Here is a 27,789-nt window from a genome sequence, read left to right on the forward strand (position 1 = left end):
CTGCAGTCCGGCAACAAAGAAATCGGTGCAAACGAAACAGCAAAGGCCATACAAATGCAAACATCTACATACATACTTGCCTGCATATGTGGTACACACTATAGCACGCTCTATAGGCTGCTTGGTGTTATGCATAGATAATGCTTTGTCGGCTTAAAAAGCAAACACGTTTCAGCAACAAAATGCACGCTTTATACATTACTCACACACATGTATACACATTTATGCTTGCATGGTTGCTGTTGGCGCCAACTTTAGTGACTTTCTATAGACGCACATTATTGGATGCTCATAAATGGTCTGCAATGAGCACCAGCCGCCGCACACGCTTGTCTTTTCAGAAAAACTTGTTTATAGAAAGTGTCTGACTATGTTTTCTTTGTGAGAATTCTATATTATTGGTCTGATTTACTTATCGTTAAGAGTTGGCAAGAAATTGCAATACAAGGTCAAAGTGGAACTAGAAATGGAAATAGAATTAATGAAGTGATTCAAGAATTTGTATAACTGTAAGACTGTGTCATTTTAAAAGCCATAACATTATTTCCATCTTTATAAAAGTTATAATTTCATTAAAGTTTGCAATACGGACCTTCTGTAAACCTAGTATTATCGTCGAACAGGTTGAGTCCTTGACTGCCATTGCACACTGGTCGATATCATAGGCCAAAAATAAAAAATAAAAGTTTGAAATTTACCACTGTTTGTATCAGGGCTATTTCTTAAAACACCAATAAAACTAACGATAAATACATTTTTGGTCTATCCCATTCGTAGGGGCTACGAAAAGCAAGAGAAGTGAGACAATAGAAATACACGGACTGTGCAGTGAAAATAGCTTAAAAATTAGCTCTTATAATAAATTGAATTGCGATATAAAATCGTGTTTAATCCCCATAAATCGAAATGAGTATTGATAATAAAGGCATATGTTATATAACAAAGTAGTTTTTATGTAATAATATGTTGTTTTGTTATTTTAAAACAATTATTTTATAAGTGCCCTTTGTGTGGTATGTTTTTACTTATATATCGATTTAAGGTACATACAAAAAGTTGCAATCCCTGTCTCGCCCTTAAATGAATCAAGTGTGTTTATATTAGTTAATGTTTTCTAAGTCTATGTTTTTGATTTCAGCTGCAACTTTCTTTGTTATTCATGTTATTCTACCAGGCATGCGATTTTTTGTGTGTTATTTTTTATAATTTTTGTATTTATGTTTGTACAAATGCAAACATCATTATATATATATATATACTTGCCTGCATATGTGGTATTTCATCACTATAAATGCTTTATGTACTTGGTTTATGCATCAAGATAATGCTTTCACGCCTTAAAATTTTTTAATTTTTTTTCAGCAACAAAATGTGACGAAATTTAAACATTACTCACACACATGTATACTTATTATGCTTCATGCGCAGAAAACTTGATATTAACTTTTTTTTTGACTTTCTATAAACGCACATTTATTGGGTGCTCAAAAATGGTCTGCAATGGCACCATTGAATTGCCGACAAAAAAATTTGTCTTTCAGAAAAACTTGTTTATGAAAGTGTCTGACTATGTTTTCAATTGTGAGATATTCTATATTATTGGTCGTTTACTTATCGTTAAGAGTTAGGAAAAATTGCAATGCAAGGTCATAAGTGGAACTAGAAATCGCAAAATAGAATTAAGAAGTGATTCAAGAATTTGTATAACTGTAAGACTGTGTCATTTTAAAAGCTATAACATTATTTACATCTTTATTAAATTTATAATTTCATTAAAGTTCGCAATACAGACCTTCTGTGAACCTATTATCGTCGAACAGGTTGAGTCCTTGACTGCCATGGCACACTGGTATATCATAGGCCAAAAATAAAAAATAAAAGTTTGAAATTTACCATTTTGTATCATGGCTATTTCAATTAAAAACCAATAAAACTAACGTAAATACATTTTTGGCCCATCCCATTCGTATGCTACGAAAAACAAGAGAAGTCGAGACAATAGAAATACACGGACTTGCAGTGAAAATAGCTTAAAAATTAACTCTTATAATAAATTAAATTGTGATATAAAATCGTGTTTAATCCCCATAAATCGAAATGAGTATTGATAATAAAGGCATATGTTATATAACAAAGTAGTTTTTATGTAATAATATGTTGTTTTGTTATTTTAAAACAATTATTTTATAAGTGCCCTTTTGAGTGGTATGTTTTTACTTATACATCGATTTAAGGTATACAAAAAGTTGTGATCCCTTTCTCGCCCTTAAATGAATCAAGTGTGTTTATATTAGTTAATGTTTTCTAAGTCTATGTTTTTGATTTCAGCTGCAACTTTCTTTGTTATTCATGTTATTCTACCAGGCATGCGATTTTTTGTGTGTTATTTTTTATAATTTTTTGTATTTACGTGTACGTATATTCGTGCATATTTTATTGTTTTTATGTTTGTTTTGAACCATTTTTACATCATACATACATATATGCACATATTTGAGCTTTGGTTTTCATTTTATCATTTTCTCACTTTTCTCAAATGTTTGCTTTATACGTACTTTTAGTTAGGCACATCATATCGGTGTAAACTTTCACGCCAATATATTTTTGAATTTTGGTGGTTAGAAAATGTGTGAAGAAATATCACATATCACCGAAGCAAATTTAATAAATACTTATTAGAAGCTTCATTCATAAAAAACTTGATATTAACTTTTAAAAAGTTTCAAAAGAAAAACATTTATCCTGAGCCATAAAGGTCTCAGAATATGATGTTGAAGTTGAGATAAAAAAATTATTGGACCACATTGCGTCAGAAATGTAATTAATGAACGGAATGAGTTCTCTAATTACCTATTATCAATAGGAATATGTGGCTTTGATGGCAATTCTGGTCAGAGCGAATATAAGCAGAAATTTGAAAATAATAATTTGGAAGACAATAATTTATTTGTCACGGCATATGTCCTTGTATAACTGATATTAAAATCGCAAAATGATGAAGAGCACAAAAAATTTGAAAAACTGCAGACTGACCTTCGTCCACCCGCTATTGCCGTCCTAATCGAATTCAATTTCAAAAGGAATTAGTGTAATAAACCCTCAATGCACCAGATTTGCGCTAGATCCTGCAAAGGAATTAACTTCAAAATATTTCTGGTATTATCTTCCTTCGTCAGTCCGTAAAACTTTAATTCACGCTTCTGATGTTATTCACTATGCACCAGTTTCAATTATGGAGCTCTCATAAGAATCCGCTGAGTCAAGCAATAAGGACGTTAAGATGTATCGACTCCATCATACCTGAAAGAACTAACGGATCGCTACAAATCAGGACTTGCTAAACCGATTGCTTTTCAGCTTAGATCCTTTCATCACCAGTCAAAGAAACTATCATGAAAAAGTAAATCAATTTTATTAAAATCAGTTTTTGTTTTAGGTGAATAATATTCAACAAAATCCTTTTTTCGTTTATAAAATTTTTTAATTTAATATAATTAATTAAAATTTGTTACCATCGGGGGGTGGCAGAGTGGGAAACGGGAGAGAGAGATTTTAAAAAGTGGAAGTATTTTTGGCCGCCGATTCCATACAAGACCGACCACTGTGCATTGGTTCAAATCTACACTACAAAAAAATGAAATTTTAATGGCATTATTTATCCATTGCCTAAAGCGAATTTGCCCATTTCCGCACTAGATCATAGGAATGTCAAGATATTATTACGTACCAAATTTGGTTGAAATCAGGTTAGTGGGTCCTGAGATATAGGTTTGCACCTACTTATGTATAAAAGATTTGACTCCGTTTCTAGTAGTTTTTAACAGAACTGTTATATGGGGAGTAGGCGGGACTATCATCCGGTATTATCCATTTTTACAGTGTTGTTGTAGTTTCGAAGAATGGTGCCGAGTTGACAGTCTTTGGGCGGATAATAAACCGGGTTCGTTCCGGTTAGTTACACCCGACTGTCGCGTGAACAAGGCAGTGTTGATAGCGAGCTCAAATTTGTGAGAAAACTATAAAGGATAAAACTTATTTTACTTTGAACATATTTGTCAGATATAAACATGAAACCTTTAGAAAAAATGTTGTTCCTTTTGATTTGCTAGAATTTGGTTTTTAATTTTAAAAACTGATAGCCGTTGTGTGGAGAACAATATTCAGAACATGAAGAAAATGTTGATAGTGATCAGATCAGTTATCTCTAAGTACCAGGTTGTTTAATAAGTTTTGTCTTTTGGTAAGAAAAATACAATTTTATGATTCAAAATACACTTTATTATTCAGTATAATCTCCCTGAACATTAATACACTTGCTCCAACGAACCTTCAATCTGTGGATCCCATCCCTTAAGTGAGAATCCGGAAGGTCTTCAAAATACGCTTCAACGGCCGTTAAGACCTCTTCATTTGATGAAAAACGAAAGGATTTTTGTTTTCTGCAAACCGTATCTTTTTTTACGATTTTTTTCCTTCAACTGGTCCAAAAGGTTGCAATAATATTTAGAATTAATTGTTTTACCAGTTTGCAAATAATCCACAAACAAAATTCCTCTCGCATCCCAAAAAACTGATGCCATAACCTTCTTGGCCGATTTCCGGACACGAACTCGTTTCGAAGCCGAACAGTTAGGTTTACACCACTCTTTAGACTCTTGTTTTGCTTCAGGATTATGGTGATAGAATCAATCTCATCCATAGTGATGAATCGAAAAACAAAATCCGCTTTGTCCTTTTCGAAACGCTCCAAATGTTGCTGAGAAAGTCGCATTCGAATGTGTTTTTGTTCCATTGTTAGCTAATGCGGCACCCATTGTGCCCAAAATTTCACTTAAAATATGGCTCACACTGTCTAAGGGGATGTGTAGAGCCTTTACTAAATCTCACTCAGTCAATCGACGATCTTCCAAAACCATTATTAAACCACGTTTAAATTCAGCAACCCACCTTTCTACTGTTCTAATTGTAGGTGAAGAACCATTATACACTTTTAACATTTGTTCGTGAATTTATTTTGGTGCTACACCTTCCAAAAATAAGAATTTTATCACTGCACGATATTAAATTTTTTCCATAGTAAAAAAATACTGTGACACGGCGACACTAAATGGCTTCTAAACAAAGAATGAATTGACGGATTGAAATGAAACTTCGCATATGTACGTTCATATGAAGAGAGTACCAACAAAAAAAATAAAAAATTTGGCGAGAAGCAACGTCCTCTCTTACCGAAAGATAAAAATGCTGTTTCGAGAAAGAACACGTCTGAAATAAGCTGATTGCCCGCATTGACATTGAAGACTACGGTTTAAGAGGCTGTAAATCGAAATACTATATATCTGAAATATTCATGTAAAATTGTAGTATGTAATTTTGAAGATAGAAAAACTAAAACGAAAATGTTTTGATGTTTTTCGAAAATACACCAAGAATACTCTTTAGAGAAATCTTGGTTCGATTGCTGTCTATAACTATTCTGAAATTTTATTAGCTGAGAAAAGTTTGCATATACTGCTGAAAAAATGTCGAAAATCAAATTAAATTGAGGTGCTTTTTTTAACAACATGACTGGCAACAATTCAAGAATTTTTGAATATGAACCCCTTTCAAACTGACACAAATTGAGAGAAAACAAGTAAGGAAGGTCTAAGTTGGGGTTCTTCTCTGATTACTCTATTTTCATACTGTGATGTAGGAATGTCAGGATAATCGTACGTACCGAATTTGGTTGAAATCGGGCTAGTAGGTCCGGAGATATGGCTTTTCTCTTAAATGTGGGCGGTGTCACACTCAGAACGTCCAATTTTTAGAACTGCCCCTATAAAGCCCTGTCGGGCGCATTCAGTTATTGGTTTATAGCGCTTTTCGTACTTCTTACTAAAACAGCTATATGGGGAGAGGACGCGATTGTAATCTGATTTCATTCATTTTCACACAGTCGGTAGCAAGTTTTGTAAAAATTTTTCTAAGGCCACCATCAGTATTATAAAAAAATTTAGTCCACAGGTTCCCCTGGGTACTGCGATCTGCTGCGCCAAACCACGGACGGGTGGATAGACAGTCACCTGGATTTCAACTCGTCATCCTGGTATATGACCCTATATCTAACTCGATTAGTTTTCGCTGATACAAATAACCATTAGGTGAACGGAAGCATGGTATTATACTCTAAGCAATATGTTTTTGTCCATGTTCTTTTAGAACAATAAAAAAAGCCTGGACCAATAGTTCTGACTACTTCTACTTGTTCTTATTCTTTTCGAAAATCAAAATTGTTTGAGTCAAATTTTATCGGTGTTTGAATAGCTGAATGTTCTCTAGCAAAATTAAGAAAAAACAGTTTTTGTAGTGAATGTCCGGAAAATATGAAATTTTTAATTAAACTATCTGAAAATCTTTAGTTTCATAAGATTGAGTGTCTTCGGCAATCCATCCTGTAATTTCCTTAAAAATATGTTAGTAGGAGAATTTAATCCTCTAAAGATTAGACCTAATTTGAATTAAGTGAGTGTCTAAAAAACAAAATTTTTTTGAAGAGTTTCGAAGCGAGGTTCGATTTTGTTTTATATGATAATTATGGAAAACTATAAGGCGATATACCTTTTCGTTATAGATTTTCGTAGAGATGTCTGAGAACCTATTTTCTGAACACTAACGAAAAAAAAATCGGTTTTTTTATCCACCTTAATTATTTAGTCTATTCGTAAATGGAGTTATCTTTCCAACTTCAGTCATCTCTACAGTGCTGCATTCGAAATGATTTAGGCGTATTTTTGGGCGTCTTCCATTCACAGCCTAATGCCGTTCGTGCTTTATTGCTTATCGCATTACAGTTAACGCTTGGACGCTATTTATGCGAACATTTCATCGACACCTAACCACCTATGCCCCTACACAACTACTGCCACTCATACTCGACCGCCAATGCGTATACGCAACTACTGCGACTCTTACTCGACCACCAATACGTATACGCAACCTCTATAAGTATGGCAAATGCCCACTTACATACATAGGTATGTACATATGTATTCAACTAAAGAAAATACTGACTAATGCGTACACAAAAGAATTTATGGTCGAGCATGAATGATGCCCATTTTTATGAACAAAGACAAAAAATGGCCAACGTTGTTATTGCAATGCCAAGCAAACAGTAAATAAATAAGCAATAAAAATGAGACATGGTGAACAAACGCAGCTGTATTGGACATAAACTATCTAAGTGTAAGTAAACGATTCACATCACATTAGTCCACATATGTGTGCACACATGTATGTATGTGGCTGTGTGCGGGCGTACGTGTGAGCGCATAAAAAGTCTGGCATTTGCCATTAAATAAAAGCGATTTTCTGCGAATTTTCAGGCGCCTTTGCCGTTGCGATGCTTCGTTGCTTTCTATTAAATTTATGCAGCCCCTATGAGATTAAAGCAGATATTTGCGATAAAATTCATCTTATTCGGATTTGAGCGCAATTTATAGTAGAGTTCAAGGAATTACAGGAGTTGGTATTCGATAAAGGAGGGGTTACTAAAAGCTTGAATTGATAATGGAAATGGTCACGTATAAATAGAGTGAGGCTTCGTGAAGAATCTCTCAATAAAATATGTGCTTATATATGGTTAGATTGATTGATTCATTTAAATTACCTCGTCGCTATAACCCTTTAGTTTCTAGATTAGCTGACATTTTGTAACCAAGAATACTCATCCATATAACGTTTCTGAAACTATCAGATCAAAAAATATTTCCCGTATTTGTTACTTCGAGAAACCTCTGAAAATCAGTAGTTTCTTGCTTAGCTAATTCCTTTACTTATTGGAAACACAAACAGTTTGTGTTTCCGTCTATACTGATATCGACAATCCACTCGTATAAACAATAGAATACTGTACAATATTCACAACAACAAAAAAAACAGAGAGCTATCCTTAAAGCACTTGGAGCATCATTAGACCCATTTTCTATTCAGCAACTACGTCGACTTGGAAATCTCTGGCCAATATCTTTTAAGGAAAATGGTGAGCCATGAAAGTCAACCGTAAGAAGACTAGGTAATGTGTTAACATCTAATGATGTTGTTGTAGCGGCAGAAATCTGCTGAGTTGACAGTCATTGGTTAGATAAAAATCCGAGTCCGTTCCGGTTACGTAGGTCCGACTGTTGTGGGAAAGGGTTAGCATCTGATCATTCTCCGATTTTACTTTACCAAGAGGAATCTTGGATATGTAGATGTAGATTCCTCTTACCTGAAAGTTGAATCTTCTTAGTTAGATCGTCATCAGCATTACCCTAAATTGTGGTATGTCCTGTGTTTTTAGAGTCCCTGTTTGGGCCTTAGATACTCCTTTGAAGTCCGTTGCATCAATCAACTCTAGAAGGCCTAAGACAACTTCATAAAATTGCATTCTCTGCTATCCTTGAATGACCAAACTCGTCTCCTTCTATTCCCATATGAGTGGGTGCCACAATTATGTCGCTTTCCCTGAAAATCTAGTTATTGGCTTTTCACATACTTTGTGTTTGCGCTGCGGATAGCTTTTATTGTAGCTTGGCTGCCCACTTGAAGGTTATGTGACGTGCTGGTTAAAACGAAAGCTCACTTGGCGCTTTCTTTTATTCCAACATTTTCGGCCTTTTTTTTATTTTTAGGTAAAAAAATATAGGGTTTAATTCTCTTTTAGCCCGAGATCTGTAACAATGTTGAGTTTAATGCGCTTTCTGTTATTCCAACAATTTCGGCATTTTTTATTTTTAGGTAAAAAATATAGGGTTTAATTCTCTTTTAGCCCGAGGTCTGTAGCAATGTTGAGTTTAATGCCTGCAGCGATGCTGAACCTGGCTTTAATGTCAAAATCCATGAGGTTTGGAAGCCTAGCTATCCAGCTTAGTCTAGCTTTGATTGAGCAACTCCTCCTATCTAAAATTGTGAAGACCCTGTTATCTCTCACGGCTCTTGCTCTTTTGTGAGAAGTTGTTGGTTTTCGGCAACTTTACTGAAGTTTTGACATTGCTTGTTGAAGGAGATCTCTTTCGTTTAAATATTTTTTAAAATATTTATTTGTTTCTTATCCCCATTCCACATCATTGTATTATTCTCCAGATAGCTGAATATTCTTTGGGAAAACAATATTCGGTAAACACTTTTGGATGAGTCGCTTTAATCATCCGGACATACTCTCCGTCAAAGTATTGTATTATCACTTAATCGTGTTTGGATGTGATTTTTCCAACGTGGCGAAAGCAGAACTTTTAAACACCGTTTAATATCGAACGGCTTTGAGAAGTTTTTCCCGATCATGATGAAGCTTTTGATATTGCTCAAAGTCAGCTGTGTAGTATTAGTATGTGGGATACCAAATTAAGATATCGCGGTGTAAAGGCAGCTCTTTTCCGTACTGTCAAAAGCAGCTTTAAAATCGACGAAGAGGAGGTGTGTGCCGATTCCCTTTGGCGCATGGTGAATATCTGCTCAGTTGTAGATTTTCCAGGCCTGAAGCCACATTGATAACGTCTAGTCAGTTTGATGATGGTGGGCTTCACCCAGTTTGCTTTACAGAACCTTATATGCGATGTTGGCGCTGTTTGTGAGGTCTCGCTTTTTGCAAATTTGGCAGAATACACTTAAATCCCAATCGTGGGGCATGCTTTCGTCTAACCATATTCTAAAAAGAAGCTGATGCATGCTCCTTATCAGTTCTTCGTCGCCGTATATGAGTAGCTCAGTCGGCAATCCATCAGTCCCGCTGCTTGGTGTTCTTCATTGCTATTAAAACTTCTCCATGCCGGCCCGAAAGGCCAGCTTAACCAAATATACCGCAGAGCTGAGTATAATGATGATATGGGCAGACATGTAGTTCACAGTATCACTCCTACATAACATAAGTGAATCCCCACTCTACATGCACTAGAGTTTTAACAACCAATTTTTAGTTGTAGCAATTATATAAGCCTTAGCGCGTTGGGTGAAATTAAACTTTGAAAATTGCAATAAACACAGATGTTTTGGTTTCGGAATGCATTCAGTCGCTTCTTAGTATATAAATGCATGTAGTATGTGTATACAAGTATTTGTGTGTTTGTAAATAAGTAAAGTACTAAAGACGCCCAACGGCATTCCGCACCGCTTATTGACATCAGAGCACCGTTAGTGCTTTCACGCACCCGCCACACCCACCGAGATATCCCTGCTTGCCTTATATTAACCCAAAGCACAAATATGTGTGTGAATTAGTCTGTGAGCGCAATTGTAAGTCCCATGAAATTACCTGCATTCCACGTGCCATCCAATACACGCGCATTTGCTGGAACATTCCACTGATTCGACTTTAATTTTATACCCTGTACATGTTATATTATGTTTCCTACGAAGTTTGTAACACCCAGAAGGAAAGCTTCGGAGACCCTGTAAATATTGTATACAAGAATAACAATAATTTTTTTTTGTGAGAATGAAATACTAATTTTGAATATGAAAGTAAAATAAAATAATTTGACTACTTTTCTGACAATTTGTGGGTACCATGCCAAAAGAAATGTTCGTCTTTCGAAGCAAACCAATCAGATACCTAAGTTTTGACTTCTGCGTAAGAAACGAAGTGCTGCTGAGCAAATTCGTGTCCCATCGCTGAATCGGAAGGGGCCAAGTCTAGTGAATGCGGCGGGTGAGGTAGCAGCTCCCAGCCAAGTCCTTTAATTGTAACCTGAACCGATTTTGCTTTGCTTTAGAAATTACTTTTCCTTTTCTTTTGGCTCCTTCTGTTCGTTTTTCGATCAATGCACGATTCCAATTGATCATTTTTTGTCTGTAGCGATCAGTATTAACAGTTTTATCAGGTTTTAGAAGCTTATGATATACCACACCTTCCTGATCCCACCAAACACAGAGCATTGCCTTCTTACCGAATCGATCTGTTTTTGTAGTCGATGTTATCATCTTCATCCAATATTGCTTGCAGTTCGGCGTCTTCAAATTTTTTTGGTGGTCTTCCACGTTTTTCATTTCTCACATCGAAATCGTTCTATATGAATCGTTGAAACTATCGTTTACTTCTGATCACCATATACCTCGACATGTATTATATGCGACTATACAGCACTTTTTTTAAATGAAAACAAAAAAAAACTTAATGCTTTCCGCAAAATCATTTTTTGGTCAAAAATTTGACATTTTCAACACAATGAAAAATTATGATGTTGTCTGTTCAATGACTGTTAGATTATTGGATATGTTTAACAGATGTCATGTCAACCGAACAGAAAAAAATTAAGGCTCCTTCACAACAAATGTCCCCCACTAACACATATGTGTCTTAGCGCAGACTTCATACCGGTAGACCGATATATAACTGATCAGCGTGAAGAGCTAAATCGATTTAGCCAGTCTGTATTTATGCGAACTAGACCGGTTTTTGCGTTATGCGAAACTTTACTAACTACTTTTCTCCCCATGCACATTTGTCGGAACCGGAACTAAGAGCGATAAAACAAACAACAATTTGATATATTAAGGAAATTCTTTATTCCTGTGAAAGTACATACATTCGACGCTATTATGTATGGAACTCGATTTTGCATGGCCACAATGGGCACGCTTGCAGAAGTCCAGACGATGAACCCAATTTTTGACAGTTTGCAAGCATAAATTGGCCGATACAGCTGCAATTTCACGACCGATATTTATACGAAGTTCATTATCGTCGCTGGTTTGTTGGCATAGGCCATAGACTTCACGTAGCTCCACAGGAAATAGTCCAACGATGGGCAAATCGCCCGACCGAGGCGGCCAATTGTCTGGGCCATTTTGTGACACAACACCAAACTTGGTTTTCGATAAATCGATTGTGACATTCGCTGTGTGGTCTGTGGCGCCGTCCTGTTGGAACATATTGTCCAAGTCCAAATCGTCAAATTCGGACCAAAAATATTCGATTATCATTGAGCGTTAGCGATTCTTATTCACAGTAACGTGCCGGTCTTGATCATCACGGAAGAAGTAGGGCCCGTGACGCCGCCGGCTCATAAACCGCACCAAACCGTAATTTTTTCGGGATGCAATGGTTACTCATGGAGTACGTGTGGATTGCTGTCTGACCAATAATGCATATTTTAGTTATTGGCTAAGCCGTTCAGGCAGAAATGATCATCATCACTGAAGATGCTTTTGGCGGCTTCAGTTCTTGCGTCAATTTGATCTACTAAGGATGTAGACCAAGATCTTTTCGCAAAATTTGCCACAACGACGTCACAGAGATGCCTAACGCTTGAGAACGACGTGTGAGAGACTGATTTGGGTCTTCCGCAATTGATGCGCCTGCGGCAGCAATATTCTCGACACTACGGGCATTTCTTTGCCTGACTGGTGCGGGAACATTGTACTGTGCCTGTGTTTCAAAATTTTCTACTACACGCTCAATTGTTGATCTGACAGGACGATTATGACGACCATAAATTGGACGTAGCGCACTTAAAGTTGAGGCCACTGACTCCGAATTTCGGTAATAAATTTTAATAATTTAGATTTGTTGTTGGGTCGTATAACTTTCCATCATGAAATGGCTGAAGAGAAATGTCAAAAGAGCGGGACAAAATATGGCCTCGTTTGCTGTCCCTATCGGTCTACTTCTGTGGCGTCGTTTTGAAAAAAAAAACCCGTTAGCTGCCATACAAATTGAATGATTAAGTCCATGTGGTTGAAGGAAATGCTTTTTTTATTGTTTGATATATCTCCTTGAAAATTGACATGGGTTATTATTTGAGGCAATGATGTCATCTCCGAAGAAATTGTTCAGATCGGACTACAATAGCATATAGCTGCCATTTATACTCGTTTATGCTAAAAAACTGCATGCGTTAAGGATATTTTAGATTCGGTGCATACGAAGTTAACGTTTTTTGTCGTTGTATTTATTTCTGTTTTAGTTTTTGTTACTTTATTTTCACATTGAGTTGCCCGTTGGAAATTAATTTATTTTATACGGTTTTACCTCGGTTTCGATGCCAACCGCATTGGTGTTTTATTGAGCTCACATGCACTCACACACAGAAGTGCAAGTTCACAGCCACCTACACATACAAGCAAGTGTTTGGTTGCAAGAGTACAACTCCCAGGAGTTCACTTTAACGCTACTCAGCTTGGCTTTACACATCGCCGCATTCAATACAAACATATTTCGGGGAATTTCCGAAAGTGTTGAAATTCTATTTGTGGGGCGTTGCAGAGGCAGCACACACACACGCACACACGCACAACTTTCGTTGTAGCATATAAGTGTTTGTAGTTTTGTATCGTCCATTGCGCAAACATAATGTCAAATTTACACTTTCCGCTTCCTCAATTTACACTCGCTTTCACTCGCATCGCCCGCCTCGCCATTTCCTTTGCACGACAAACGAGTGAAATTCGAAACCCTTGCCTTGCCAGGTTGTGTGTGCCAAAGTGTGTGTATAAACATTAATGAAAATATATTTCTATATATGCGCATGTATGTGTGTGTGCCACCGGAAGTGGCTGGCAACTGTAGCTCCTTGCAACTGTGCTGTTGCCGCCTGCTTATTCCACAAGCGTTTTTTGTTCTTTTTCTCATGTTTGTGCTTCACAAAACACTTGCTCAATCTTTTTTGTGATACCGTTATTCCATTCAGTAAGGTATTTCGCCACTGCAAATTATATATCAGCCACTCAGTTGCCGTGTCCGCCGGGTCCATACCTGACACTCTCTCGTAGGTGTGAGTAACTGCTGCCGGTGAATGACAAACGCGGTGTGTGTATGTGTGTGTAAGTGTGAAAATATCAATAATGGATTTTCAATTTAAACGCTGCTCAATAGTGTTATTTGCTTTAGCCGCTGGCAATTTCGAAACTGTGCAAGGGCAGTGCGGGCGTTCCACAGCATCCAACGCTTTTGGTTGCGCTGTTCACACAATCGCACACGCGCACCTTGAAATTCGTAATGTGGTTATGTGCAGTTAGAAGTGGCTTTGTATTAACTTTGAGCATACCTTGACTCTATTAAGCGCACATATACGCACATACCATACATTTTTGTATACAGAGGAGCGGAAGAGGTGGTGGCGCTGCCCTTCAAGCAAACTATAAACCTGCGCTCATAGTGTCCAAAATTCCAACAAAACCTCAATTCCAACCACAAGCAGTGCTCCACTTTCAATTACAACACACTTTCGATTGAATTTGAAATTCAAAATATTTCAATTTTGTTTCGTTTTGACTTTTCACAGAGTTTTAGAAAGTGAGCGCGCCACTTTTGACCTTCTAGCTTCTAATTTATGCGAACAATGTAACAATGTTTTTGCTTTGTATTTTACCTTTTTTGGTTCCGATTGGCATTGACTGCTGCTTCTTTACTCGCCAACAAAGTTAGTGAAGCTTTTTCGCTCAAATAGTTTTTGCTAGAATTAAATCTGTCTGTGGAGTGCGTTTGAGCCGGTGTGTTGTGGTAGCTTAGCTTGACTGCTCACTCTCAAATGCTTTTCAATTAATGATATTTTACGTGAATTATTTGTTGTTGGTGCTTTGTTAAGCATAAATTTTCAGGTACACGGAATTGATATACTTCTCCAAAAATGCTGATTGATATTACTTTTTCTGAAAAATTGACCACTTTGAGATGACGGTACTCAATTTTGACAATTTTTCTCATAACTGCGAAGAAGTGATGGTTTTCAAGGGTTCAGTTATGCGCACAATTGTACAATTCTTTGTATCTTTTTACGTTCTGCACAGTAAGGCATTGCAACTGATTCAGAGTTTTTCATGGAAATCCTCGGCTATTGGCAAAAAACTGGAACAGCCTCTTTTTATAAGCTTCCCTTCAGGCATATTTTTCACCACTGAAATCATTCGCAATGGACAGCAACAGGGGGTGATTACTTGGTGCTAAGGCCGGACTATAAGGTGTATCCCAAAGAGACAACAACCAACCAAACAAATTACAAAGCTTCCTAACGGTCAATATTACGATTCGAGCGCGACTGTTTTCACTAGACGTTGTCGTAAGTGATCCACTTTTCATCAGTAGTAACCAACCGCTTCAGAAACTACAGAAATAGAGGGTTCGTTGCGAGATTCGTAGATCGAAATTCGGCTCAATTTCAAAGAACTTTTTATCGTCTTATTTAATTCTATAATATACTCTAAGGATTGTCCCATCTTATTTTCACATTTTATACTCTATAAGACTACAGAATATAATAGTTTTGTTCATCTAAAGATTGTTTGTATCACCCAAAACTAAGCCAGATAGATAAAGTTAAGTATATATAAATCATCGCGACGACAAGAAGAGTTGAAATCAGTATGTCTGTCTGTCCGTCCGTCTGCTGCGAGGGCTCAGGTGCGAAATCGGCCAGACACATAACATTTTACACCCGAGACATTATGAGAGGGCTTTATAGGAGCCGGGGTAAAAATTGGACAAGGGGGTGTGGCAGCGACTACTTAGGTGAAATCACATAACTTGGCATCCGTCCGACCGATTTCAACCAAATGCGGTATTCTTATGTATAGTATGTCTAAGTCGGCTTAAGAACAATAAAGTTCCAGGGGACGATCGATTACCGACTGAGCTGCTTAAAACCGGCGGCGAGGTGTTGGAATAGCGCTTGTTCCAGCTTTCGATCATAAGTGGGTCGAATGAATACATGCCCAATAATTGGAATGCGAGTGTACTCTGCCCTATCCATAAGAATGGAGATCCAGCAGTCTGCGCTAGCTATTGCGGAATCAGTCTACTTAATATCGATAGTATTGTGCGAAAGACTTAAGCCCATTGTAAATAAATTTATTGGACCTTATCAGTGTAGCCTTAGACATGGCAATTCCATCATTTTCACAATACGTCTAATCCAGGAGAAGACTTTTGACAAACAGATCGACATCCATCTTACTTTTGTCGATTTCAGCGCTACTTTCGATAGCACTGACAGAAGCTACGTTTTCGACGCCATGCCCAAATTTGGTATCCCTGGGAAACTCATACAGCTATGCAGTATGACATTGACAAGGACCTCTCCGAGCCGTTCGATACCAAACGAAGACAGTGTGAATTTCGCTCGTGCGTATTTTTTAATATAATGCTGGAAAAGAAATACTTGTCGCTAATTTCAATCGCAGAGGCACTGTCTACTCCGCTATAAAAGTACAATATTATTGGGGTACGCATATGATATTGACATCACAGGGCTTAACAACAGAGCCGTCACCGCAGCCTTTTCAAGCCTAGAAAAAACGCGGAAGAGGTTGGTCTTGTGGTGAAGGAGAATAAGAAAGATCAAGAGCAGAGTAAGTCTTGCCAACAGGTGCTACTTTGGGATCGGTAGGCAATTAAGAAGCAAATCCCTCTCTCGACGAACAAAAATTACGCTCTATAAGTTCCTCAGACGGATTGTATGAGCTATACGGCGACATGAATAGAGTTAAGCCATGTCATTCGCGTGGAAGATGATGCTCAAGCAAAAATATGTCTCGACTCGAGACCCTTGGGTGGACAATGAAACCAAGGACACCCACGCATTCCATGGAAGAATCAAGTACATATCGACCGTTCTGCATTTGATATGTACCATTACATTCGGGATGGTTGAAGAAGTAAGTAGCGCGCAGGACCGTTGTCGTTATCGAAAGTGTGAGTTGAGTGCGATGATCCAGTCCTTTTGTTAGTTGCTGCTGTCCGTATAAGTGGTGTCTTCATGCATGTTCTTTTTAGTTGTTGCGTGTGATGTTATTCTTAAGTGCAATATGTTAGGGTATGCTGGGTTTTCCCAGATAAAGTGAGGGTATGCTTAAACTCATTTAAACAGCGTAAATTCGCAAGGATAGAGGCAACTGGTGAAGTTTCGTGTTCTCGGCCCAGACAAACCAACGCTTTTGGTGCCAAAGTGGGAAGATAATACCTAAATAGTTTATGGTCTTAACCTAAGGGGTTACATGGGTTTACGGGTTTCAATTTTTTTATCGTCGTGTATTGTCTTATGAAGTTCTACAACACCTTTAGAATATTGTCCTAAATTTTCAAGTTGATCCGAGCAATAGTTTCGGAGATACAGCCTTGAGAACTTGTGCGTTCGAGGCTATCTAAGCTAAGTGCACCGGCTTTAAACGCGTTTTTCTCGAAACTGTGTTTTTGGTTCGGTTGGCAAGGTTTCTCGAAAACTACTCAACCGATCTTCATGAAATTTTACACACAGCTTTGGGATATACATAATTCTTATAGACTTGGACGAAGAATTTTTTTCGATACGTTTTTTTTTTTCTTCACTTTAGATGATCCTGTTCGGAATTATCTTCGCCAACAAGCGGCACATTTTTTTTTCCGAGGGGTCTGTGTCACCATTGCAACGATTCGGCCAATTCCTCTTGGGTTTTTGAAACGCATCTTGGTCGAGTAATGCTTCCATCAGCAACTTTCTTCTCCCTTCCACCACCATGCCGGTCTTCGACTGGCCAGGTTTCAACATATTTTTTTTTTCAAAAATTTCAAAATTTATTTGTTGATAGTATGTGTTTGAACCAATAAAAATTCTAATAAAATATTTCATTTTTTATATTCAAAAAAAAAAACTGTTGAAAAAAGTCTGTTTTGTTTTTACCTGAGGAAACCCATGTAAACCCCATTAACTATTTCGTTTCTTTTGGTGATCGATGATCCTGTAAGAAATTCGGCCGTCAAAGCGGTGGCGCTTTTTTTCGAGGGACTGCCGGAATCGACATCGTAAAGATAAATTTGGATATTTTCCTTTGAAAGTTTCACCAAATCGAAGTGTGAATAAATATAACCGCTTTCCGTTTTTGATACATGCTTAAACAACACTGAGTTAAGCAATCGCAAAACTGTCTGAGATGTTTGTTCGATGCGAGATCTTATCTTTCTAACGCCATATATTGTGACCAGATATTGCAAAATAATAGATTTCTTTTTAATACATCTATTATACATATTATACGTGGATTAAATTCGAAATTGCTAGTTACTAAAATCTATAATTTCTATAGCTCCACCGCCCACCAAATTGAGGACGCCTTGATTACAAATTAATTAAAAAATATATTTGATATACTATTCCATTAATATTTGTTAAAACGAAAGTATTTACAAATGTGTAGTTTAATTTTTTCTATCAAATGTATTTCTAAAGGTTAATATCGTATTTTTCGTATTTTTATTCACCTCAGTCGCCTAATGAGTTGGTAATTTAATACATTTCCAGACAAACGATGCTATTAAGGGGAAACGATAACACCCCTCCTTTTTTCCGTCATTCTTGCTGTGTTTTTTCCGCTGCGATCACGGAGGAGATTCGATTTGGTGCCAACAAAAGCGAAAGCAGTCTCCACTCTCCAACTACAACTTCGACCACCTCCAGGTGTGTCGTGTACTCAATGCAAATTCGCTCAGTAGTTTTCTATGGCTGTCGGTCAACGGTAGAATCGCAGGTCATTACGCGATCGGGGAAAATAGTACTAAACGCGTAAGTAAAATATAAAAAAAAAAACATATTTTGTATTGTGTAAATTTGTGAAAGCAGTGCTTGCTGAATATTAGGTGAAAATTTGTTTTGTGAATGATAACATGTGTGCAAGTTTCTAGTGTAAATGTAAAGTGTAAAAATTGCAAAGTTAAGTGGAAGACAAAGAGTCAAAAGTAAAGTGTAAGAAAAGTGCAATAATAGTATAAAAGTGCATATTGATTGCGTTTAAAAGTAAAATCTTAAATTTAATTAATACATATAAATATATTCAACTATAAATATTTATTGTTAACGTAATTGATACCAAATTGTTCTTCATTGCGTCCGTTGGTTTTTGTGTTTTGTTATCCACCATTCGTTACTCTTCGTTCATGTGTTGGCCTTTCCACTTTCAACAATGAAGTGTGGAATATTCTTAACAGGTAAGCCATTTACAGGGTGTATAAATATGTACATACAATAAATATAGATTTATTTTTAACAACATGGGTAGCCTAAACTTTTTATACTCTTGCAACCTGTTGCTACAGAGTATACAAGTTTTGTTCACCTAATGGTTGTATGTATCACCTAAAACTAAGCAAAATGGATGTACCTGCGGGGTTATGTACATACATAGTATACATATAAAACAAGTTTTGAAAACTTTGAAACCGGGTGACTGTCTGTATATCCGTCCATCTGTCCGTTCATATGTAGCTTGAGTTATCCCAATGAAAATGTTGATACAGTGTATTTTCCTCCTTTCCCTGAGTTCGAGTTCGTAAATGTGCGTGCTCCCGTTTACCTAATGTATGGTTTCGAACTTTCGGCTGACTTTGTAACGCATATATCGGGCAATATGTGAGTTATCCCAATGAAAATGAGAGAGTGTATTTTACTCGTAGCATTGTATCTTTCGGTCTAAAATAGATAAATTTGAGCGAAAACCTGATCTAGCTCCATCAGGATTTTCGAATATCCGGCTGACTTTATTCCATGTGATTGGTTTTTTTGTATGTGGCATGTTAATAGTATATGGTAATGGGAAAAATAGATAAAAACGAGTCGATAACACCCCAACTCCCATATACTACATATTATGATTTTCGTTTTTCTAACAAAGCTTATGTGTCTGTCAGTATAGGAGTTATATATACTAGTATGTATATGCATATAAAATTGCTTGGATTTCGATCCTCTGGTTGACGTTTTACACCTAAAGTATATCGCTGGTTTTGACTTTTGCAAGTTGCAAGAGTATAAAATGTTCGGTTGCACCCAAAGATAGCTCTTCCTTACTTATTGGCTTTAAATTAATTCATAATCATGGCTCGATGCGATGGTGCTTTATCATCGGCGTAAAATCCCTGAATTGTTCTTCCACAATTCCGCCCGACTTAAGGTAGTCGTCTGGTAACTTATGTCTATTTTCATGACTTTGGAGGATGTTTTTTTATAGGAAAATAAAAATGAATTATCTTGAATATTTAGAGTGTTTTTATATACATATTGAAAATATAAAAAAAATTTATTTGAATTTAAATTTAATACTTATTATACTATTATTATTGTCACTCAAAGTTGGAACCTCAAAAAAATTGCACGTGGGTGGCCCAGGTGATTTTGGCTCGTGATGTTATCTGAAAACAAATATTCTTCATTATTTTTAATCTATAGACATGTCGGAACTACTGAAGTTAAATTTCAAGAGTAAATAACAAATTGCGGACTTTGAAAAGAAGTCCTTTTATTTTAGCAAAGAAAGGGTTGTAAAATAAAAAGTTCGGGGTGAAAAAAATTCTCGTTTGTACCGACGAGAACTATAAGTGTGTAAAACAGCCTGTTAAAATTTGAAAGCAATCGGTTCAGCAGAAAACAAGTTAGGACCCGGGCCGACCAGAAACACAATGTTTTGAGAAAAACGCGTTTAAAGTCCAACAACTCCGAGAGAGAGGCGCTCTAGGAAACTCTTTATAACTCTCGAAATATTTCGAATTTCTGTCTGAAATTTTCACAGTATATTCTCAAGACATTGTACTTTCAAATTAAGCAAAAAAAAAATTTTCGATTTTTTGAACCCAAGCTACCAGACTACTACCTTAAGCAGCTGCTGTAAACGAACTGGGTGACAGATCGCGATCATATTTGTAACTTGTAAATTATCATAGTTAACTTAAGAAGGCATTTTTATCAGAAAAACGTTTTCCCTGACTGGTAGTAATAAGTCTGTTATTTCTAAAAACCAATTGTTTTGTGAGAAAATTCTGAAAATTCTCCAAATAAACGCAATGTCAACTCTCCTTTTCTTATTGGGTTACTTACTGGAGCGCATTTAACTAATACTCTTGTTAGATCTTCTTCATTTTTTCAGGTGGATCATGATGAGATCCATCAATTGGACATGTAAGAACACCTAATACTTTGAATGAGAACTTTTATGTTTGGAAAAATAAAGTCAAATTTTGGTTCAGTTGCTTGTTTCTTTGTCAACTGGGTCATGTTTCTAACCTATGATCTGCGAGATTATAATAATCACCTTAACCTAGATTGAAGGTTTTATAAATATAACTGCCACCAAACACATCGAAAAGCTTTTCTGCCCTTTAATCAGGGTTTGACCACCGTTGGCGCCGATTCGAGAACAACCTTTTTCGCTTGACATGGTTGTAAGCGAGCCAATTTTCAATACTATATTATCGTTTTATAAAAAAAAAACTGTAAAATATGTATGTCATGTTTTCTCTTTGCCAGATTCCATCTTTAACGCGTGGTCAAACAATACTAAGTCAAGCAATGATAAAACTGTCAGAAATAAATGTATAAATGTTTTCTGAAACCAGATTACTTAAACCTTAAAATAACGGAGTTCTTTTTCTAAGGCCTGTATTTTTTACTGCTCTTTTACGTAATAAGTTAAAAAACGAGATTTTATCCTAAAATTATTATTGCATTAGAAAAGTAAAAAAAAAATTAAATGTTCTAACATGTCTAGTGACCATAATTAAACCTAACAGGTAAAAAAATTATTTAAAAATCTGAAAGTGCGCAATTGTGAAAATTAACAGTGCAGACAAAAACAAGTGTTGTTGCCATCGAAGACGTGTTATGGAAAATAATGCAATTTCGGGTAAACGCAATAGCACTTTCAGTCTCCAGAAGAAGGACAAGCAGGAACACACAACAAGCACACGCTTTGGCTCTTCCGACGGCGAGTTGGGCTTTAAGGAAACAAATCACGGCGAAAGTGAGTCACGTATTTAATTAGCTTGCAACACGCTGCACATACACTAGAACACCAGCCAGCAGAGTAACGGGAGAGCGATACTAAAAGCTTGCTGCTTGCTTGCTAGAGCAACAAAATGAGGTACATGGTTGTGCAAAACGGAGGCATGAGGCGGCAAGCAGTTAGCAGGTGGTACCTGGAATGACTAAATGTGAAATTAATTTGGTTTCGGCACCATTTGGTGATTTACGAAAATTTAAATTGAAATTACAACATACACCAATGCCATTCAAAACAAGGTAACAACAACAAAATTATGCAGCCAACGACTGCGCGTAGTTAAAAATAGCAATAACATTAATCGCAACAAAGACACTATTATCTGCCATCCGGAAGGAGCGGCAGGGCGACTATGCGGGCCAAAGACGTGGAAGACAGAGAAATTGTAAGGCATTCGTTACAACGGTGTAGTATGTATGTATTTGCGATGGTTTATGTTTATTTCTTCGAATTGCAATAACAATGTTGGCGCAAAACTCGAAGCAACGGTGAAGAGAGCATGCGCCAAGCTGGACATCGGCGACTAATCGGATTTTAATTAAGTTTTGGCATTTCCAAAAATCTCAACGGTACCTAAGAATCGCTAATGCTTTCAAAAATGGCAAATGAGAACACAAACACACAAACAACAGTACTAAATGTCAGAGCATGTTGTTGCATGCATTTATACCATTTGGCAACGTCCTTGTACCTTGGAGATGGCGATTCTGTAATTAATTAAGCATTAGCCAGCCAAAGCTTATGAATAGCAGGCAGCAAAAGCAGTTAACGGTAGACAACAACATTAGTTGGTACACAAGTATTAATATTAAAATCCGCCAACAAAGGTGGCGAGCAGCTGTTGCAACCCAAAAAGGGGAAAAACGGTAACACAATTCTTTCAGCACAGCGGGCGGCAGCGCGTCTACAGTGCCGAAATGGCTGTCAGCTGCAAGCAAATCATCGGTCAGTAACCGCCGGCAGACACCTTGAAAACATGACCAATCCCCTTGGGGTACAACAGCAGGGAGGCCGACTGTCAAATGACATGCCTGATGTGACGTGCTGCGACGGGTCTGGGCACGCCAAGGCGAAAAAGTGGCGAAATGCGGCACAAAAGCAAAGTGAAATTAGTCAAGTTTAGTTTTAATTTATTTTTGCTTGTTTTGGTTTTCAAGGAATGTAAGGCAGGCAGTAATCGATACCTTAAATATCAAGCTGGTGAATGTGGTACCTTGCATAAAGGTACACCCTTTGGAGGCAAAGAATATATTGAAATAGGTAAAGCTGGTACTTTTTGTAATATAATTTGTAGCTGGTTTAAAGACTAAAATAAAGCGAAGCCGCCGAACAGAGGTATGACAGAAGAAAGTTTATTTTGCAATCATGTTCTATTCATCACTATTAAGTCTGTCTTTTTCAAAGGAACCAACATATTTTATTCTTCTTTATTGGCGTAGACGCCGCTTAAAAGTTTACAACAGAGCGCCAGTCGTTCTTCATTTTTGCTGTTTGGCGTCAATTGGAAATTCCAAGAGTAGCCAGGTCCTTCTCCGCCTGGTCTTTCCAAAGTAGTTGAGGTCTTCCTCTGTTTCCCCGGCGGTTACTGCGTCGAATACTCTCAGAGTCGGAGTGTTTTCATTCATACAGACGACTTGATCTAGCCAGCGTAGCCGCTGTCTCTTAATTCCCTGAACTATGTCAATATCGTCGTATATCTCGTACAGCTCATCGTTCCATCGACAGCGGTATTCGCCGTTGCCAATGTGAAAAATATCATAAATCTTCTGCAGAACCTTTCTCTCGAAACCTCGTAACGTCGGCTCATCATATGCTGTGATTGTTCATGTCTCTGCACCATATAGCAGGTCGGAGATGATGAGTGGCTTGTTTAGTTTGATCTTTGTTCGTCGAGGACATTACTTTTCAAGTCGAAAGTAACAGTTGTTGGCAAGAGTTATTCCGCGTTGGATTTTGAGGCCGACGTTGTTGTTGGTATTAATGCTGGTTCCAGATATAAGAAATTAGTTGCGACTTCAAAATTATGACTGTCAACAGTGACGTGGGAGCCAAATCGTGAGGCCGACGGCTGTTTGATTGATGACAGGAGATATTTCGTCGTGCGCTCGTTCACTACCAGACCCATTTTGCCAACATATACTTTAAAAATTTGGTTCTTCTGATCGAAATTAGGCCATATGCTTACTCTGCTTCATATCTAAGGCATTTTGACGAATTGCATTTACTTAGAGTATCACCATTATCAACAATTTCTTTAATTATTACTAGAAATTCCTCAATACTAATGCTCAGCTCAGCTAGTTAATCAAACTACTATGAGCAAAGAATAGATATCACACGAAACCAAATCAAAAGAATATGTTGGATGCGGGCACTATGTTGGTTGAAAATTTGGCGAAAAACTCACGAAGAATCAATGCAGTATGCGACGGTGCATTATCGCGGTAAAAAAACCAAGAGTTGTCGGCCCATAATTCTGACCTCTTTTTACGAATGGCCTTAAGCAAATGACACATAACACTCAAATAGTATTACTAGTTGTCAGTTTGAGCGGACAGAAGGTATTCGGAGCGCACCACATCTCAATAATCGAAGAAAACTGTAAATATAACCTTGAATTCTCCTTTGACGAGGTCTTTTCGCCTTCGGCTCACCTTTGCCACGATATTCGACTGATTGATCACCTGTTTCTGGATCGTAAGCTTAAATCCAAGACTCGTCGTCAGAATTATTTCATTACATCCTGCTAGTCGAAAAGCATTGTTTCAAAGACGTTAACGCAACGCTGTTTTTCGAAAAAATTTAGTGATTTTGAAACCAATCGTGCTTTCACTTTTCTTAGGCACAGATGATCTTTCGAAATGGTTTTCACTGATCCTTCCAATATTCCAACCATGCCAGTAAGATCTCTGACTGTTGATCGTCGATCTTCAAGCACCAATTTCTTTATTTATTAACGTGTTGATCATCAGTTAATGTTGATGGCCGTCTGGACGTGGTTCATCGTCAATGCCTTTTCGACCCTATTTGAATAATTTGTACCAATAAAAGTTACTTGCTCGCGACAAAGAATTATCCCCAAGGGCCTTTCCCAACATTCTGACATTTCATAGGAAAGCTTTGTTGGATAATTTCACTCATCATAAAAATCGCCGAATGACTTCAGAAAACAAGCGTAAACTAAATATTAATGATTATTTTAGTGTGACATTGCCACAGATGTCACTGACTGTCAAACCAACTTAAAAAAAATATTTCGACGAAAGGGCTTTAGCGCGAAATTTAAAATAAAAAGTCTTACTATATTTTGCTTACTATATTACAATTAATATATGTAAGTAGGTATTAAAGTTTTTATAAATTTAAATATAATTTTACAAATTAATGCATTACTAAAGGTTAATGCCGTTTATTTTTGTGTTCTTTCACGCCTAGTTTGTTTATCATTTATAAAATTTGCAGACAAATGAATGCAAGTGTGTATTAAGGGGAAGCAATAACAACCGAAATTAATGCACGACTGCATTACCCCATTCGCATGCCTGCATCGCTTTTGATACATTTTCTCCTGTGCGATCACAGAGTAGTATAGTATGTGCGCAAAAAAAAAAAAAACAAACGCACTCTCCACACTCACGCTACAAGTACGACAGCACCCCTCCTGGTGTGGAGAAATTCATTTGTGATACTCAATGCAAATAAGTTCAGTGTCAATTAGAGTTTTCTTCTGCAGTCGGTCAGCGGTGAAGTCTCGGGTCATTTCGCGATCGTGAGAAGTAATAGCAAACGCTTTAGTAAAATAGGAAAATAGCAATATTTGTTGTAGCGTAATGCTTAGTGAGAACGAAATGAAAATTTGACAAAACGTGATAAAGTTTCTAGTGTAAAGTGTAGTAAATGTGTCAAAGTGAAGTGTAAAGAGGTGCATGATAAAATAATTGGCTAATTTCAATAGTCGCAAAGCTAAAATCGTTTTCTTTCATTTATGATAATTTCGTTAATGAAAAGTGTTATATTAAATGCATACAAATACTTTAAATTATAAATGTTTTTTAGCAAGGAAATTGTTGCCGAAATGTTTTTCGTAGCGTTGGCTCGTGTTTTTGTTTGTTTGTTGTTCGTTATTCGTTGCTCTGCGTTAATTCTGTTGATTTTCAAACTTTCAACAATGCAAGAGACTTCATATAAAGTATATGGTGAGTGGAGTTACTTCATTATTTTCTCATTCGTAAATTGATAATAAAGTAAAAATGTAGGCATTGCTCAAAAAAAAAACGAAAAATTTAATTAATTTGGTTTGTTTCAGTGTGTTAAAAAAAAAACAGACATCAAACAAATGCCGCGGGAGGAACTGATTGGAATTAAGAAGTTTGGTTATTTTTTGAAAAGAAAAGCTTATTTTTATTAAAATATTAGCATATTTTAGTATATTTGTATAGTGTTAAAAAGGAATATAGTCAGTTAGGAAAAATACATATAAATTTCTTGCTTTTAATTCTTCTATTTTTAGATATACACTAAACAGGGTATACGAGTATTAAGTTTGTCACGAAGTTTGTAACACCTAGAAGCAATCGTCGGAGACCCTATAAAGTATATATATATAAATGATCAGTATGTCGAGCTGAGTCGATTTAGCCATGTCCGTCTGTCTGTCCGTCTGTCTATCTGTATATATACGAACTAGTCCTTCAGTTTTTAAGATATCGTTTTGAAATTTTGCAAGCGTCATTTTCTCTTCAAGAAGCTGCTCATTTGTCGGAACGGCCGATATCGGACCACTATAACATATAGCTGCCATACAAACTGAACGATCGGAATCAAATGCTTGTAAGGACAACTTTCACATTTGACAAAATATATTCACGAAATTTGGTATATATTATTTTCTAAGGCAACAATGTAATCTCCGGAGAAATTGTTTAGATCGGTTAACTATAGCATATAGCTGCCATACAAACTGAACGATCGGAATCAAATGCTTGTATGGACAACTTTCACATTTGACAAGATATATTCACGATATATTCACGAAATTGATCAGATCGGTTAACTATAGCATATAGTTTCCATACAAACTGAACACATAGTTACTATCAGAAATGCACCTGTGAAGGGTATTTAGCTTCGGTGCAACCGAAGTTAACGTTTTTTCTTGTTTTTCTTTAACTTGAAAATATATTTTTATTTATTACTAAAAATTTTCAATTCATAAATCATTAATTTTTAATTCTGACTGTGGGGGTCGATAAGCACTTATAAAGCTGTCATTTGATTGATCTTCTGAAGTTAATCAATTGAAGTGTGTTGATCCTTAGGAAAATCGTCTTTCCATATGAGTGGTATCGATTGGCATTCAAGTGTTTAATAGCGATTCCGATTTAAGCGAAAAACAGAAACAAATTTATTCTGTGATTATTGCTTAATGATAAAGATATATTTGAAGTGTATTATAGAGATCATATTTTGATGAGGTGCTTAATTGTGACTATAAGTATGTAATACATTATATACAAGGTGCCTTCCAAAGTAAACAGGACTTTTTGAATCTAGCGCCCATCTATATGTCGACTGGTGCGTTAGAATCTGCTATCTTTATCGATTGTCCAGTGAGAATTTCATGATATTTAATAGATTGGAAGTTATTGCGTTTTAAGTGTCAGCATGTTTGTGTTTTCGGTGCGAAAATGAGATTCGAACAAAGAGCCAACATTAAATTTTGTTTTAAAATTTGTAAAACTTTTACCGAAACGTTTCAATTGATGAAACAAGTTTATGGCGATGACTACCTATCCTGTAGCAGAGTGCACGAGTGGTGTCAACGTTTTCAAAGTGGTCGTGAGGACATAAATAACGATCAACATGTGGGTCAATCAAAATCCTTGATCACCGGAAATTTCATCGAAACTGTGCGTGAATTCATCAAAAATCAGCTGAAATCATCATTGAAATTCATGGAAATGGAATTGAACATCGATTTATCGTATTTTGACTGAACATTTGGGCTTACGAAAGGTGTGTGCACGGTTTGTTCCG

At 36.7% G+C, this 27,789-nt stretch overlaps 1 long non-coding RNA gene across 4 annotated transcripts in view; it reads left to right on the forward strand.

The window, feature by feature from the left end:
* LOC126758906 (uncharacterized) overlaps positions 1-18,904 on the forward strand; it is a 187,298-nt gene extending 168,394 nt beyond the window's left edge. For all 4 annotated transcript variants that reach the window (XR_007666912.1, XR_007666913.1, XR_007666911.1 and 1 more), the window contains exon 3: positions 18,228-18,904. This is a non-coding gene — a long non-coding RNA (uncharacterized LOC126758906). The remainder of the gene's footprint in view (positions 1-18,227) is intronic.
* Positions 18,905-27,789: the final 8,885 nt, after the last annotated feature.

The sequence above is a fragment of the Bactrocera neohumeralis genome, chromosome 5, assembly GCF_024586455.1.
Source record: "Bactrocera neohumeralis isolate Rockhampton chromosome 5, APGP_CSIRO_Bneo_wtdbg2-racon-allhic-juicebox.fasta_v2, whole genome shotgun sequence".
Taxonomy (NCBI): Eukaryota; Metazoa; Arthropoda; class Insecta; order Diptera; family Tephritidae; genus Bactrocera; species Bactrocera neohumeralis.